The sequence below is a fragment of the Coregonus clupeaformis genome, chromosome 17, assembly GCF_020615455.1.
Source record: "Coregonus clupeaformis isolate EN_2021a chromosome 17, ASM2061545v1, whole genome shotgun sequence".
Taxonomy (NCBI): Eukaryota; Metazoa; Chordata; class Actinopteri; order Salmoniformes; family Salmonidae; genus Coregonus; species Coregonus clupeaformis.
The window spans coordinates 48,375,961-48,392,638 of NC_059208.1; the positions used below are offsets into that span (position 1 = coordinate 48,375,961).

Sequence of the window (16,678 nt, forward strand, 5' to 3'; positions counted from 1 at the left end):
GGTGATGTGGACACCAAGGAACTTGAAGCTCTCAACCTGTTCCACTACAGCCCCGTCGATGAGAATGGGGGCGTGCTCAGTCCTCTTTTTTTTCCTGTAGTCCACAATCATCTCCTTTGTCTTGGTCACGTTGAGGGAGAGGTTGTTGTCCTGGCACCACACGGCCAGGTCTCTGACCTCCTCCCTATAGGCTGTCTCATCGTTGTCGGTGATCAGGCCTACCACTGTTGTGTCGTCGGCAAACTTAATGATGGTGTTGGAGTCGTGCCTGGCCATGCAGTCATGGGTGAACAGGGAGTACAGGAGGGGACTGAGCACGCACCCCTGAGGGGCCCCCGTGTTGAGGATCAGTGTGGCAGATGTGTTGTTACCTACCCTTACCACCTGGGGGCGGCCCGTCAGGAAGTCCAGGATCCAGTTGCAGAGGGAGGTGTTTAGTCCCAGGATCCTTAGCTTAGTGTCGTGCCCTCTCCAAAGCTGTGCGGGTGTGTGTGGACCATTTTAAGTCCTTAGTGATGTGGAAGGCAAGGAGCTCTCGATCCGCTCCACTACAGCCCAGTCGATGTGGATGGGGGCGTGCTCTCCCCTCTTTCTCCTATAGTCCACGATCAGCTCCTTGGTCTTACTGACGTTAAGGGAGAGGTTGTTGTCCTGGCACCACACTGCTAAGTCTCTGACCTCCCCCTGTAGGCTGTCTCATCGCCGTCGGTTATCAGGCCTACCACTGTTGTGTCGTCAGCAAACTTGATGTGCGAACCACCGCATTCAACCATGGCAAGGTGACTGGGAATATGGCAGAATACAAAACAGTGTAGCTACTCACTCCGCAAGGCAATTAAACTGGCAAAACATCAGAATAGAGACAAAGTGGAGTCGCAATTCAACGGCTCAGACACAAGACGTATGTGGCAGGGTCTACAGACAATCACGGACTACAAAAAGAAAACCAGCCACGTCGCCGACATCGACGTCTCGCTTCCAGACAAGCTAAACACCTTCTTTGCCCGCTTTGAGGATAACACAGTGCCACTGACGAGGCCCACTACCAAGGACTCTGGCCTCTCCTTCTCCATGGCCGACGTGATTAAGACGTTTAAGCATGTTAACCCCCGCAAGGCTGCCGGCCCAGAAGGCATCCTTAGCCGCGTCCTCAGAGCATGCGCAGACCAGCTGGCTGGTGTGTTTATGGACATATTCAATCTCTCCCTTTCCCAGTCTGCTGTTCCCACATGCTTCAAGATGGCCACGATTGTTCCTATACCCAAGAAAGCAAAGGTAACTGAACTAAATGACTATCGCCCTGTAGCACTCACCTCTGTCATCATGAAGTGCTTTGAGAGACTAGTCAAGGATCATATCACCTCTACCTTACCTGTCACCCTAGACCCACTTCAATTTGCTTACCGCCCCAATAGATCCACAGACGATGCAATCGCCATCACACTGCACACTGCCCTATCCCATCTGGACAAGAGGAATACCTATGTAAGAATGTTGTTCATTGACTATAGCTCAGCATTCAACCCCATAGTACCCTCCAAGCTCATCATTAAGCTCAAGGCCCTGGGTCTGAACCCCGCCCTGTGCAACTGGGTCCTGGACTTCCTGACGGGCCGCCCCCAGGTGGTGAAGGTAGGAAACAACATCTCCACTTCGCTGATCCTCAACACTGGGGCCCCACAAGGGTGCATGCTCAGCCCCCTCCTGTACTCCCTGTTCACCTATGACTGCGTGGCCAAGCACACCTCCAACTTAATCATCAAGTTTGCAGACGACACAACAGTAGTAGGCTTGATTACCAGCAATGACGAGACCGCCCACAGGGAGGAGGTGAGGGCTCTGAGAGTGTGGTGCCAGGAAAATAACCTCTCACTCAACGTCAACAAAACAAAGGAGATGATCGTGGACTTCAGGAAACAGCAGAGGGTGCACCCCCCTATCCACATCGACGGGACCGCAGTGGAGAAGGTGGAAAGCTTCAAGTTCCTTGGCGTACACATCACTGACAAAATGAAATGGTCCACCCACGCAGACAGTGTGGTGAAGAAGGCGCAACAGAGCCTCTTCAACCTCAGGAGGATGAAGAAATTTGGCTTGGCACCTAAAACCCTCACACACTTCTACAGATGCACAATTGAGAGCATCCTGTCGGGCTGTATCACCGCCTGGTACGGCAACTGCACCGCCCACAACCGCAGGGCTCTCCAGCGGGTGGTGCGGTCTGCCGAACGCATTACCGGGGGAAAACTACCCGCCCTCCAAGACACATACAGCACCCGATGTCACAGGAAGGCCAAAAAGATTATCAAGGACATCAACCACCCGAGCCACTGCCTGTTCACCCCGCTATCATCCAGAAGGCGAGGTCAATACAGGTGCATCAAAGCTGGGACAGAGAGAATAAAAAACAGCTTCTATCTCAAGGCCATCAGACTGTTAAATAGCCATCACTAGCACATTAGAGGCTGCTGCTGCCTATTGACATCTTAGGCCACTTTAATAAATGGAACACTAGTCACTTTAATAATGTTTACATATCTTGCACTACTCATCTCATATGTATATACTGCATTCTATTCTATAATATTCTTCTGTATCTTTGTCCATGCCGCTCTGTCATTGCTTGTCCATATATGTATATATTCTTAAATCCCATTCCTTACTAGTTTTGTGTGTATTGGGTATATGTTGTGAAATTGTTAGATATTACTGCACTGTCGGAGCTAGAAGCACAAGCATTTCGCTACACCCACTATAACATCTGCTAAACACGTGTATGTGACAAATAAAATTCGATTTGATTTGATTTGGTGTTGGAGTCGTGCCGTGACCAACCTTTCAAAGCACTTCATAATTACAGATGTAAGTGCTACAGGGTGATAGTCATTTAGGCAGGTTACGTTGGAGTTCTTGGGAACAGGGACAATGGTGGTCAGCTGGAAACATGTTGGGATTGATCTGCGTAGTCACTGGTACTTCGTGTTTGAGCTTTTGTTTGTAAACAGGAAGCAGGAGACACACATACATGCCCTGTGGTAGTGAGTTTCCTGTGTGACTGAGACAGGGAACTGAAACATGTGACCTCTGCTGCTGAGTCAGGGGAAGAAGATGCAGGCGTGAATAGGTGTGTGTGTGTGTGTGTGTGTGTGTGTGTGTGTGTGTGTGTGTGTGTGTGTGTGTGTGTGTGTGTACTAGCACGCATCTGCATGTTTGCTGAAAGGCAGAAGAAGCCCTTATCCACAGTATCTTCTCACCTTTCTATCAGCCCTGGCCCCACGGTACTAGTTTATTACTCAGAAGTATTATGCAAGGTAGGTTCCTCTGTGAATGATTAATATAGAGATTAGCAGCTAAGGTGATCTCCCCCATTTATCCACTTCACAATCACCTCGGGCTACCGTAGCAACTGTAGCTCATAATGTAGCATAGAAATATAATTATATGACAGCCACAGGTGGCTACACATGGAAAGGAGATAGTATGCTGAATATGGCTATGCGTTGACAATTTGCATTCTTTCACTTATTATACTGAACAAAAATATAAATGCAACATGCAACAATTTCAGAGATTTTACTGAGTTACAGTTCATATAAGGAAATCAGTCAATTGAAATAAATTCACTAGACCCTACTCTATGGATTTCACATGACTGGGAATACAGATATGCATCTGTTCGTCACAGATACCTTAAAAAAAAAAAGTAGGGGCGTGGATTAGTATCTGCTGTGGCCGCCATTCGCCTCATACAGCGCGACACATCTCCTTCACATAGAGTTGATCAGGTTGTTGATTGTGGCCTGTGGAATGTTGTCCCACTCCTCTTCAATGGCTGTGCGAAGTTGGTGGATATTGGCGGAAACTTGAACACTGTGTCGTATTCGTTGATCCAGAGCATCCCAAACATGCTCAATGGGTGACATGTCTGGTGAGTATGCAGGCCATGGAAGAACTGGGACATTTTCTACTTCCAGGAATTGTTTACAGATCCTTGCGACATGGGGCCATGCATTATCATGCTGAAACATGAGGTGATGGCGGTGGATGAATCTCACGACAATGGGCCGCAGGATCTTGTGCATTCAAGTTGCCATTGATAAAATGCAATTGTGTTCGTTGTCCGTAGCTTATGCCTGCCCCTACCATAACCCCACCACCACCATGGGGCACTCTGTTCACAATGTTGACATCAGCAAACCGCTCGCCCACACAACGCCATGCACGTGGTCTGTGGTTGTGAAGCCGGTTGGACGTACTGCCAAATTCTTTAAAGCGATGTTGGAGGCGGCTTATGGTAGAGAAATTAATATTCAAATTCTCTGGCAACAGCTCCGGTGGACATTCCTCCAGTCAGCATGCCTATTGCACGCTCCCTCAAAACTTGAGACATCTGTGGCATTGTGTTGTGTGACAAAACTGCACATTTTAGAGTGGACTTTTACAGTACTTAGCATGTTTTGTTTGGATAGGAGTACTACAAGACAGATAGGAGTACTACAACACAGATAGGAGTACTACAAGACAGATAGGAGTACTACAACACAGATAGGAGTACTACAAGACAGATAGGAGTACTACAAGACAGATAGGAGTACTACAAGACAGATAGGAGTACTGCAAGACAGATAGCAGTACTACAAGACAGAACTGAGTACTACAAGACAGATAGGATTACTAAATCAAATCAAATCAAATTTTATTGGTCACATACACGTGTTTAGCAGATGTTATTGCGGGTGTAGCGAAATGCTTGTGGTGTAGCGAAATGCTTGTACTACAAGACAGATGGGATTACTAAAAGACAAGCCTTCTCTGTTTGACCTGCTGAAAGTGTTGTCTGGCTGTCTGTGGAAAATATACAACGGAAGTGATTGAATGTTCTGCTGTTGATCTGAGCTGTGACTTCAGTAGACAGGAATTCTCATCCCTATTGCAAAGGTTACCGTTATCAAATTTTTTTAAACATGAAAAACTAAGTAATTTGATCATTTAAAGAAATAAATTCCCAATATATAGTAAGTATTGTGCTGCTGGCCGCTCTCCAAACTGTAACCTCACCCTCAACACACACTTTCCCTTCCTTATTCCCAAGTAACATGGATGCCTCTCTCCTCTCTCTCCTCTCCGTAGAGAATGGTGAAAGCACCTGGAGCGAGACAGACACGGACAGACAGAGAGGGGATCTGGGAGCAGGCTCCCCTCAGACTAGTGACAGAGAGAAACAGACACAGCAGCAGTTATTGCAGTACTGACTGGTCCCCTGTCTTCAAGTGAACCACAGTACTGACTGGTCCCCTGTCTTCAACTGAACCACAGTACTGACTGGTCCCCTGTCTTCAACTGAACCACAGTACTGACTGGTCCCCTGTCTTCAACTGAACCACAGTACTGACTGGTCCCCTGTCTTCAACTGAACCATACTACTGACTGGTCCCCTGTCTTTAACATTTTAGAGTGGACTTTTATTGTCCCAAGAACAAGGTGCACCTGTGTAATGATCATGCTGTTTAATCAGCTTCTTGATATGCCACACCTGTCAGGTGGATGGATTATCTTGGCAAAGGAGAAATGCTCACTAACAGGGATGTAAACACATTTGTGCCCACCCCAACATTTTAGAGAAATAAGCTTTTTGTGCATATGGAAAATGTCTGGGATCTTTTATTTCAGCTCATGAAACATGGGACCAACACTTTACATGTTGCGTTTATATTTTTGTTCAGTGTATTTGTCCAAATAATGACATCACATCTCTGTGAAATGCTCTATATCTGACAATCACTGTCTCAGTTGTCTCTCAAATGCTGCTTTTTAGGATTGCAGTTATTGTTGGTGTTGTAAACAAGTCAAGGTTGGAACATACGGTAGTGTAGTTGGTAGTGTAGCTTTCAGGCCCTGAGGGAAACTGAACTGACATTGGATCAGTTGACCTGGTTTCTGTTGCCCAGCAGAAGGTTCCTGGGTCCACCTCCTGACGTCCAGGCCCGCCCTCATTGCCACAGGAGACGGATGGCCTCCAGGCTGTCCTCGGTGTGAACTGAAGAGGGAGAGGGACACACAAGCCCCACAAACAACTATAGTAAACATAAAAATACAAACAAGTAAACAAACACAAACCAAAACAGAGACACAGACAGTCAGACAGACAGACAGACAGACAGGCAGACAGACAGCTAGCTCAAAGCTAGACATGGTTGTATCCTGAACTCAACAAATAAAGTCATACGACTAAGAAGCTAAAGAAAGAAACAGGAAAATCACATTAAACATCTCATGTCTGCCTTGAGGCTGTGAGATGAGCCAACACTGAAAACAAGCTAAGAATACAAAACATTTCCTAGAAGAAGAAAAAACACACTTAAATAAAAAAGCTGAAATAGTTTGTGATGCAGGTAAACAATGTGTGGTTGCCATGCCGACAAGCCAGGGGTGTATGAATAGCATGGCCAGTGTTTGTTTAGTGGATGCAGCCTGCCTGCTTGCCAGCCAGCAGGACCAGCCTCTCCCTGAAGAGAGAGAGAGATAGAGAGGGATCTGTGGGCTGAGTAGAGCAGCAAGCAGTACTGTGTACCATAGTGATTAATCTGTCATCCCTCCCCTCACAGCCCACACCAGAGGAATGTAGCTGGAAAACCACAGAGGCCATTCCTAATATACTGACCCCCCTGTCCTTCCCACTCGACCCCCAGGGAGGTCAGGGGTCATCACGCAGGCCGAACTGTCTGGGAAATTCCCTAAATAATACAGACAACGTTACTGTTCTGTAAGTGTACAGTAGACACTGTACATAGCATGTTTTGTTTGGATAGGAGTACTACAAGACAGATAGGATTACTACAAGACAGATAGGAGTACTACAACATTTACATTTTACATTTTAGTCATTTAGCAGACGCTCTTATCCAGAGCGACTTACAGTTAGTGAATACATATTTTTTTATACTGGCCCCCCGTGGGAATCGAACCCACAACCCTGGCGTTGCAAACGCCACGCTCTATCAACTGAGCTACATCCCTGCCGGCCATTCCCAGCCTGAAGATACGGAGGTGCCGTTCCCCTCACAGCTCCGTAGGCAAGCACCAAGACAGATAGGATTACTACAAGACAGATAGGAGTACTACAAGACAGATAGGAGTACTACAAGACAGATAGGATTACTACAAGACAGATAGGAGTACTACAAAACAGATAGGAGTACTACAAGACAGATAGGAGTACTACAAGACAGATAGGAGTACTACAACACAGATAGGAGTACTACAAAACAGATAGGAGTACTACAAGACAGATGGGATTACTAAAAGACAAGCCTTCTCTGTTTGACCTGCTGAAGTGTTGTCTGGCTGTCTGTGGAAAATATACAACGGAAGTGATTGAATGTTCTGCTGTTGATCTGAGCTGTGACTTCAGTGGACAGGAATTCCCATCCCTATTGCAAAGGTTGCCGTTATCATATTTTTTTAAACATGAAAAACTAAGTAATTTGATCACTTAAAGAAATGTATTGTGCTGCTGGCCGCTCTCCAAACTGTAACCTCACCCTCAACACACACTTTCCCTTCCTTATTCCCAAGTAACATGGATGCCTCTCTCCTCTCTCTCCTCTCCGTAGGGAATGGTGAAAGGACCTGGAGCGAGACAGACACGGACAGACAGAGAGGGGATCTGGGAGCAGGCTCCCCTCAGACTAGTGACAGAGAGAAACAGAGAGAAACAGCAGCAGTTATTGCAGTACTGACTGGTCCCCTGTCTTCAAGTGAACCACAGTACTGACTGGTCCCCTGTCTTCAACTGAACCACTTCCTGGTTCCTCCCACCCGGACCCCCGGACCAGAACCAGGCCAGAACCAGGCCCAACTGCCTCCTACACTCAGGTAAGACTGACTGGCTCTGTTGTGGTAGTCGTTGTATTCTCGTAGTCTCAGACTCCTAGATGAGCATGTATGTGGTCCAAGCCGGATGGGATCTGCTGCTACTCTATGTGCTTGTATAGACAGAGCCTCTTTTCTAGAAGTTTAATCTAATGAATATGTATATAGGATGAGAAAAGGAAGGTTGTATTTTTTACTCAAAATGCATAGCATTGCATTGCCTTACCAACCCAGAATGCTTTCTGGTTCTGATGGGGCAGAAATGATACTGAGCTACCATGTTGTCAGTTTCCTGAAGTCGTCAAGGTTATCCAGAGGACAGAGCTGGCTGTCCAGAACTATCTAGTCCAATCAGGAGAGTACAAGGGTTCAGGGGCGGGAACAAGGAAGGACATTCTAGAATGAAACACAGCCCATGCACAGACCACATGCTAAAGCGCTATGGTAGAGGTATGTTGTAAACGGAAATTCATAGTTTAGGAGATGCCCCAAATGGCAACCTATTCCCTATATAGTGCACTACTTTTGACCAAAGTCCTATGGGCCCTGGTCAAAAGTAGTGCGCTACATAGGGACTAGGATGCTATTTGGGATGCAATCTTAGTTTACACAGTGTTTACAACCCTGGAGTTCTGTGCCAGAAGTTCCCATACAGACTATAAGCCGTTGATGTTGTACAGTAAGCCAGGTCAGGGGGTGTTGTGTCAGTATGTGTGTGATGAGTTTCTGAAGCAAGCCGAGTTGCCCTGGCGAGCGGCTGTGTGTGTGTGTGGCCAGTGTACTAACCCGAGGTCAGGCTCCTCCCACAGAGGTGTGAAAATGTACACCGTGTCTATTTTTCCCCATCCCTTGTGAGTCATCTCCCTCCCTCCCTCCCTCCCTCCCTCCCTCCCTCCCTCCCTCCCTCCCTCTTGCTGTCTCTCTACTCAGTCCTCTGACTGCTGCTGACTCACTGAAATCTTATCCCTGCTGAGCCTGTCCCTCCTTCTTTTCTCTTACCCCCTCTCCTTTTCTCTTACCCCCTCTCCTTTTCTCTTACCCCCTCTCCTTTTCTCTTTTCCCCTCTCCTTTTCTCTTACCCCCTCCCCTTTTCTCTTACCCCCTCTCCTTTTCTCTTACCCCCTCTCCTTTTCTCTTACCCCCTCTCCTTTTCTCTTACCCCCTCTCCTTTTCTCTTACCCCCTCTCCTTTTCTATTACCCTCTCTCCTTTTCTCTTACCCCCTCTCCTTTTCTCTTACCCCCTCTCCTTTTCTCTTACCCCCTCTCCTTTTCTATTACACTCTCTCCTTTTCTCTTACCCCCCTCTCCTTTTCTCTTACCCCCTCTCCTTTTCTATTACACTCTCTCCTTTTCTCTTACCCCCTCTCCTTTTCTCTTACCCCCTCTCCTTTTCTATTACCCCCTCTCCTTTTCTCTTACCCCCTCTCCTTTTCTCTTACCCCCTCTCCTTTTCTCTTACCCCCTCTCCTTTTCTGTTACCCCCTCTCATTTTCTCTTACCCCCTCTCATTTTCTGTTACCCCCTCTCCTTTTCTCTTACCCTCTCTCCTTTTCTATTACCCCCTCTCCTTTTCTCTTTTACTCTCGCTCTCTCGTCACTCTTTCCATGGACCTCTTTTTCACATCTCCATTTCTTAATTTCTCCTCTTCTTTCAGTCTCTTGATCTCTTTTCCTTCCTTTTCTTTTACCCCTTAGTTCTCTCACTCTCTTCCTCTCGCTCCCTCCCCTCATTTCCCTTCATCACTCGCTCTTTCTTTTATTTTCTATCCTTTATCTCTCTCTTCTCAGGTGTGTGATGAGCTAGCGTTGCTCTTCAACTCAGAGCGACATATCCTGCTGTGGAGCTCTTGAGTTCTATTTCTATGCTCTACTACCACTGTACCACTGTACCACTGTGTGAAAGTCACTTGGCTGCTGGCTATATTGTTATCTAGAAGTGAGATTCTCATAGCCCCTAGTGGGACTAGGTGTTTTGTGTTTACGTGTGAGTGGAAATGTGTGTGTCGGGGGAGGTGTGTGTGTGCCGGGGAAGATGTATGTTGTGTGTGTGTGTGTGTGTGTGTGTGTGTGTGTGTGTGTGTGTGTGTGTGTGTGTGTGTGTGTGTGTGTGTGTGTGTGTGTGTGTGTGTGTGTGTGTGTAGGTCTGCAGGAGCCTCAGAGGGCACTGTGCTGTAGTCTGAGACTAGTGGTGTGTAGCCATGCCCGTCAGGACGGTTGGATCTACTCTGACAGAGACACCTCTCTACCTTCCTCCCTCTCTCTCTCTCTTTCTCTCTCCGTGCCCTCTCTCTTCCTTCACACCCCTCTCTCTGCAACGGATTTCTCCCCTCTCTCTGAATAGAAATCCATTCGTTTTTTATCTCTCTCTCTTTCAGTTTCTTTCTATCCTTCTTTCCATCTTATCTTTCTCCTCTTTCATGTGCCTCCAAGAAAGACTGCCTGGAAAAAAGCATTTTTCTCTGGAATATTCCAGTGAGCTGTTTGGATGCTCTCAGTCTGGAGCCCTTCAACCTCTCAGCTCTGGAGTTATTTGTTGATGGAGAGAGTGATAGACACACACACACACACACACACACATACACACACACACGCACACACACCACAGGAGGCTGCTGAGGGGAGGACGGCTCATAATAATGGCCGGAACGGAGCAAATGGAATGGCATCAAAAACCTGGAAACCATGTGTTTGATGTCTTTGATACCATTCCATTAATTCCGCTCCAGTCATTACCACGAGCCCGTTCTCCCCAATTAAGGTGCCATCCAACCTCCTGTGACTCACATACTGTTAATGGAGAGAGTGATTGGCAGGAGATCTAAGGTTGTACATTAGTCAAAGACTTTCTGACAGGAAAAGGGTGGATAATATGCTTGCTTGTGTGTGCTTGCATTCTTGCGCGTGTGTGTAGTGTGTATGTCAGGGAGTTCAAAGCAGCTGTGGCTGTCTTGTGTAGGTGGAAAACTCCACTATACAACTGTATTGGATGACTCCACTCTCTGTTCACGCTACTAACGGGAAACTCAATTTGCCAGCCAGTCACTGCAGCTGGCCTGGTAGAAAGGGAGAGAGGGGAGAGGGAGAGATAGAGAAAGAGAGGGGGGAACCTGGCTTTCCACCAAAACTGCCATGGAAACTTCTTCAGCCGGGGCCGAGGATTGGAGAGCAATAGAGAGGGACTCTATCTCTAACCCTTGAGGGAGGCTTCCCTCTTGACACACTTTCACTCTACTACTTTCTCTCTCTCTCTCTCTCTCTCTCTCTCCCCCTCTCTCTCTCTCTCTCTCTCTCTCTCTCTCTCTCTCTCTCTCTCTCTCTCTCTCTCTCTCTCTCTCTCTCTCTCTCTCTCTCTCTCTCTCTCTCTCTCTCTCTCTCTCTCTCTCTCTCTCTCTCTCTCTCTCTCTCACACTCACTCTCTCTCATGCTCTCTTTCTTTGTCTCATGTTCTTTCTCTCTGTCATATAATGCACGCTGCACAAACAAACACACACTCACACTCACACTCACACTCACACTCACACTCACACTCACACTCACACATACACACACACACAAACATACACTCACACACACACTCACACACTCCCGTCTCTTGAATACTAAACAATTAGTTAATTACCTTGGCCCGTGATGAGCTTATTCACACAGCAGAGCTTTTGGTTTAATTACTAAGACATGGATGAGATGAAAGGAGGTTGTGTGTGTGCGTGTGAGTTTTTAATAAGTGCATTTATTGTACAGGATCCTATGAGCTTTCCCATGGGAACCAATCAGTTGGTCTCTGGTACACTGGTACCACACACACACACACACACAGATAAACACACACACCCACACACCCACACACACACACATACACACACACACACTCACCCCCACACACACACACACACACACACACACACACACACACACACACACACACACACACACACACACACACACACACACACACACACACAGATAAACATACACACACACACACACACTTTCATTGTAATTATAGGCCTAATATAAATGCTATGCATACCAGTCTCTCTTGGCTAAAAGTTGAAGAGAAACTGGCTGCATCACTTCTTCTTTTTATAAGAAACATTCATGTGTTGAAAATTCAAATTGTTTGCATAGTCAACTTACACACAGCTCTGACACACACACTTACCCCAACAGACATACCACCAAGGGTCTTTTTACAGTCCCCAAATTCAGAACAAATTCAAGAAAGCATACAGTATTATATAGAGCCATTATTGCATGGAACTCCCTTCCATCTCATATTGCTCAAACAGCAAACCTGGTTTTAAAAAACAGATAAAGCAACACCTTATGGCTCAACACCTCCCCTCTTTGACCTAGATAGTTTGTGTGTATGTATTGATATGTAGGCTATGTGTGCCGTTTTTAAATGTGTAGTTCTGTCCTTGAGCTGTTCTTGTCTATTAATGTTCTGTATTGTCATGTTTCATGTTTTGTGTGGACCCCAGGAAGAGTAGCTGCTGCTTTTGCAACAGCTAATGGGGATCCTAATAAAATACCCAATAATACCAGACATAATTGGGCTGTGTCACACAACTAGTTAGCCATACACACTGTTGTCTGTCTGATACTGACAATACACACTGTTGTCTGTCTGATACTGACAATACACACTGTTGTCTGTCTGATATTGACAATATACACTGTTGTCTGTCTGGGACTGACAATATACACTGTTGTCTGTTTGATACTGACATTACACACTGTTGTCTGTCTGATACTGACAATACACACTGTTGTCTGTCTGATACTGACAATACACACTGTTGTCTGTCTGATACTGACAATACACACTGTTGTCTGTCTGATACTGACAATACACACTGTTGTCTGTCTGATACTGACAATACACACTGTTGTCTGTCTGGTACTGACAATAGATCTTCTGAAAGTAACGCTCCTCTGTGATGCTCCCTGGCGATTTATTCAACACACACAAACAGACAACATTTCCATGCCACTGGGATCTTCATCAGGTCAACTTGAGACGGTGCAAGTTGATCTCCTGAAGTGTCAGGCTGACGTGGAACATTTACCATTATTAACACCAGTATGGAACCCATATTCTCTTAGGCTGTACTGCTGTTCCAAAACATCTATTCAGTTGTGGAGTGCTGTGCTGTGCTGTGCTGCACCCATTACCTCTTCAGTCATGCAATATGCAGTGTAAAATATACAATATGCAATGCAATTCAGTACAGTCTGTAGGCTATTGTATGTACAAGCTGTATGTACAAACTCAATGCATATATTGAATGAGTCATCATTCATCACCATATATTTGCTTGTCTTTCTAGTTTACATGTTTATGTGACTTCATGCCATATGATTTATTCACCCTTGTCAATTTTATTGTAAATAAAAATAGAATATGTTTCTAAATACTTCTACCTTAATGTGGATGCTACCATGATTACGGATAATACTGAATGAATCGTGAATAATGATGAGTGAGAAAGTTACAAACGCACAAATATCATAACCTCAAGACATGCTAACCTTTCACCATTATAATAACAGGGGAGGTTAGCATTTTTGTGGGGTATGATATTTGTGCGTGTAACTTTTTCACTCATCATTATTTACCATTCATTTCTATTGGGCATAAAATAATCTGAAACACAACCAAAACAAACAGCAAATGCATCCAACAAATATGTAGCGTTACAAGCTTGATATAGTCATTGCGTGTTATGAATATGGGACCAAATACTTAACTTTTTAATACTTTAATAAACATATACGTGAATTTGTCCAAATACTTTTGGTCCCCTAAAATGGGGGGACTATGTACAAAAAGTGCTGTAATTTCTAAATGGTTCACCCGATATGGATGAAAATACCCAATAATGAAAGCTGACAGTCTGCACTTTAACCTCATAGTCATTGTATCATTTCAAATCCAAAGTGCTGGAGTACAGAGTCAAAACAACAACACAATTGTCACTGTCCCAATACTTTTGGAGCTCACTGTAGATCTTATAGTGTCAGGGCTGTGGGGGTAATGACCCAGCAAAATAGCTCTCACATCTGATTTACCTGCTGCCATGAGATGGAGCTGACCTATACCTCCCCCATCTCTTTATACAGGGAAAGAGGGAGGAAGACAGAGGGGGAGAGATGGAAGGAGAGAGGGATGGAGAGAGGGAAGGAGAGAGGGATGGAGAGAGAGGAATGGAGGTTTAGTTTTACGGCCTTCTCTACCCGAGAGAGAGACAGAGAGAGAGAGAGAGATACAGAGAGAGACAGAGAGAGAGAGAGAGAGAGAGAGAGAGAGAGAGAGAGAGAGAGAGAGAGAGAGAGAGAGAGAGAGAGAGAGAGAGAGAGAGAGAGACAGAGAGAGAGAGACAGAGAGAGAGAGAGAGAGAGAGAGAGAGAGAGACAGAGACAGAGACAGAGCAGAGAGAGAGAGAGAGAGAGAGAGAGACGGAGAGAGAGAGAGAGAGAGAGAGAGAGCGAGAGGGAGAGGGAGAGGGAGAGGGAGAGAGAGAGATAGAGAGACAGAGAGAGACAGAGAGAGAGAGAGAGAGATAGAGAGACAGAGAGAGAGAGAGAGAGAGAGAGATAGAGATATAGAGATAGAGATAGAGATAGAGAGAGAGAGGGAGAGGGAGAGGGAGAGAGAGAGATAGAGAGACAGAGAGAGATAGAGAGACAGAGAGAGATAGAGAGATAGAGAGAGATAGAGAGACAGAGAGAGAGAGATAGAGAGAGAGAGAGAGAGAGATACAGAGAGATACAGAGAGAGAGAGAGAGAGAGAGAGAGAGAGAGAGAGAGAGAGAGAGAGAGAGAGAGAGATAGAGAGACAGAGACAGAGACAGAGAGAGAGAGAGAGAGAGAGACAGAGACAGAGAGAGAGAGAGAGAGAGACAGAGAGAGAGACAGAGAGAGGGAGAGAGAGACAGAGATAGAGATAGAGATAGAGAGAGAGCGAGAGCGAGAGAGAGAGAGAGGGAGAGAGAGAGATAGAGAGACAGAGAGAGATAGAGAGACAGAGAGAGACAGAGAGAGAGAGAGAGAGATAGAGAGAGAGAGAGAAAGAGACAGAGAGAGAGAGAGACACAGAGAGAGAGAGAGAGAGAGAGAGAGAGAGCCTTTGGCCTAAAGAGCAGGAATCTGGACTTCACCAAAGAAATCGGAAATACAGACATTGTCATCCTACAAGAAACATGGTATAGAGGAGACGGACCCACTGGTTGCCCTCTAGGTTACAGAGAGCTGGTAGTCCCATCCACCAAACTACCAGGTGTGAAACAGGGAAGGGACTCAGGGGGTATGCTAATTTGGTATAGAGCAGACCTAACTCACTCTATTAAATTAATCAAAACAGGAACATTTTACATTTGGTTAGAAATTCAAAAGGAAATTATCTCAACTGAGAAAAATGTCCTCCTGTGTGCTACCTATATCCCCCACTAGAATCCCCATACTTTAATGAAGACAGTTTCTCCATCCTGGAGGGGGAAATCAATCATTTCCAGACCCAGGGACATGTACTAGTCTGTGGCGACCTAAATGCCAGAACTGGACAAGAACCTGACACCCTCAGCACACAGGGGGACAAACACCTACCTGGAGGTGACAGCATTCCCTCCCCCATATGCCCCCCTAGGCACAACTACGACAACATAACCAACAAAAACGGGTCACGACACCTGCAGCTCTGTCGCACACTGGGTATGTACATAATCAATGGTAGGCTTCGAGGGGACTCCAATGGTAGGTACACCTATAGCTCATCTCTTGGCAGTAGTACTGTAGACTACCTTATCACTGACCTCAACCCAGAGTCTCTCAGAGCGTTCACAGTCAGCCCACTGACACCCCTATCAGACCACAGCAAAATCACAGTCTACTTGAACAGAGCAATACTCAATCATGAGGCATCAAAGCCAAAGGAACTGAATAATATTAAGAAATGCTATAGATGGAAGGAAAGTAGTGTTGATACCTACCAAAAAACAATTAGGAAACAACAAATTCAATCCATTCTAGGCGGCAGGTAGCTTAGTGGGTAAGAGCGTTGTGCCAGTAACCGAAAGGTCGCTGGTTCTAATCCCCGAGCCGACTAGGTGAAAAATCTGTTGATGTGCCCTTGAGCAAGGCACTTAACCCTAATTGCTCCTGTAAGTCGCTCTGGATAAGAGCGTCTGCTAAATGACTAAAAAATAAATAAATAACTTCCTGGACAAAACGTTCCACTGTAATAGTGAAGGTGTAAACTTGGCAGTAGAAAACCTAAACAGTATATTTGACCTCTCAGCTTCCCTATCAAATCTAAATCTAAAAATCTCTAACAGAAAACCAAAGAAAAGTATCAACAGTGATAAATGGTTTGATGAAGAATGCAAAAACCTAAGAAAGAAATTGAGAAACCTATCCAACCAAAAACATAGAGACCCAGATAACCTGAGTCTACACCTTCACTATGGTGAATCACTAAAACAATACAGAAATACACTACAGAAAAAGAAGGAACATCATGTCAGAAATCAGCTCAATGTAATTGAAGAATCCATAGACTCTAACCACTTCTGGGAAAATTGGAAAACACTAAACAAACAACAACACGAAGAGCTATCTATCCAAAACGGAGATGTATGGGTAAACCACTTCTCCAATCTTTTTGCCCCTATAACAGAGAACAAACAGCAAAAAAATATACATGATCAAATGCAAATCTTAGAATCAACTATTAAAGACTACCAGAACCCACTGGATTCTCCAATTACATTGAATGAACTACAGGACAAAATACAAACCCTCCA

The 16,678-nt window shown here is 45.5% G+C and overlaps 1 protein-coding gene across 1 annotated transcript in view; it reads left to right on the plus strand.

The window, feature by feature from the left end:
• The window catches only part of LOC121586655 (ataxin-1-like), a 183,261-nt gene that overhangs the window by 42,785 nt on the left and 123,798 nt on the right, over positions 1-16,678 (plus strand). Inside the window, exon 2 of the mRNA XM_041903552.2 lies at positions 7,614-7,875. The gene's annotated coding sequence lies outside the window, so the exon portion shown is untranslated. The remainder of the gene's footprint in view (positions 1-7,613; positions 7,876-16,678) is intronic.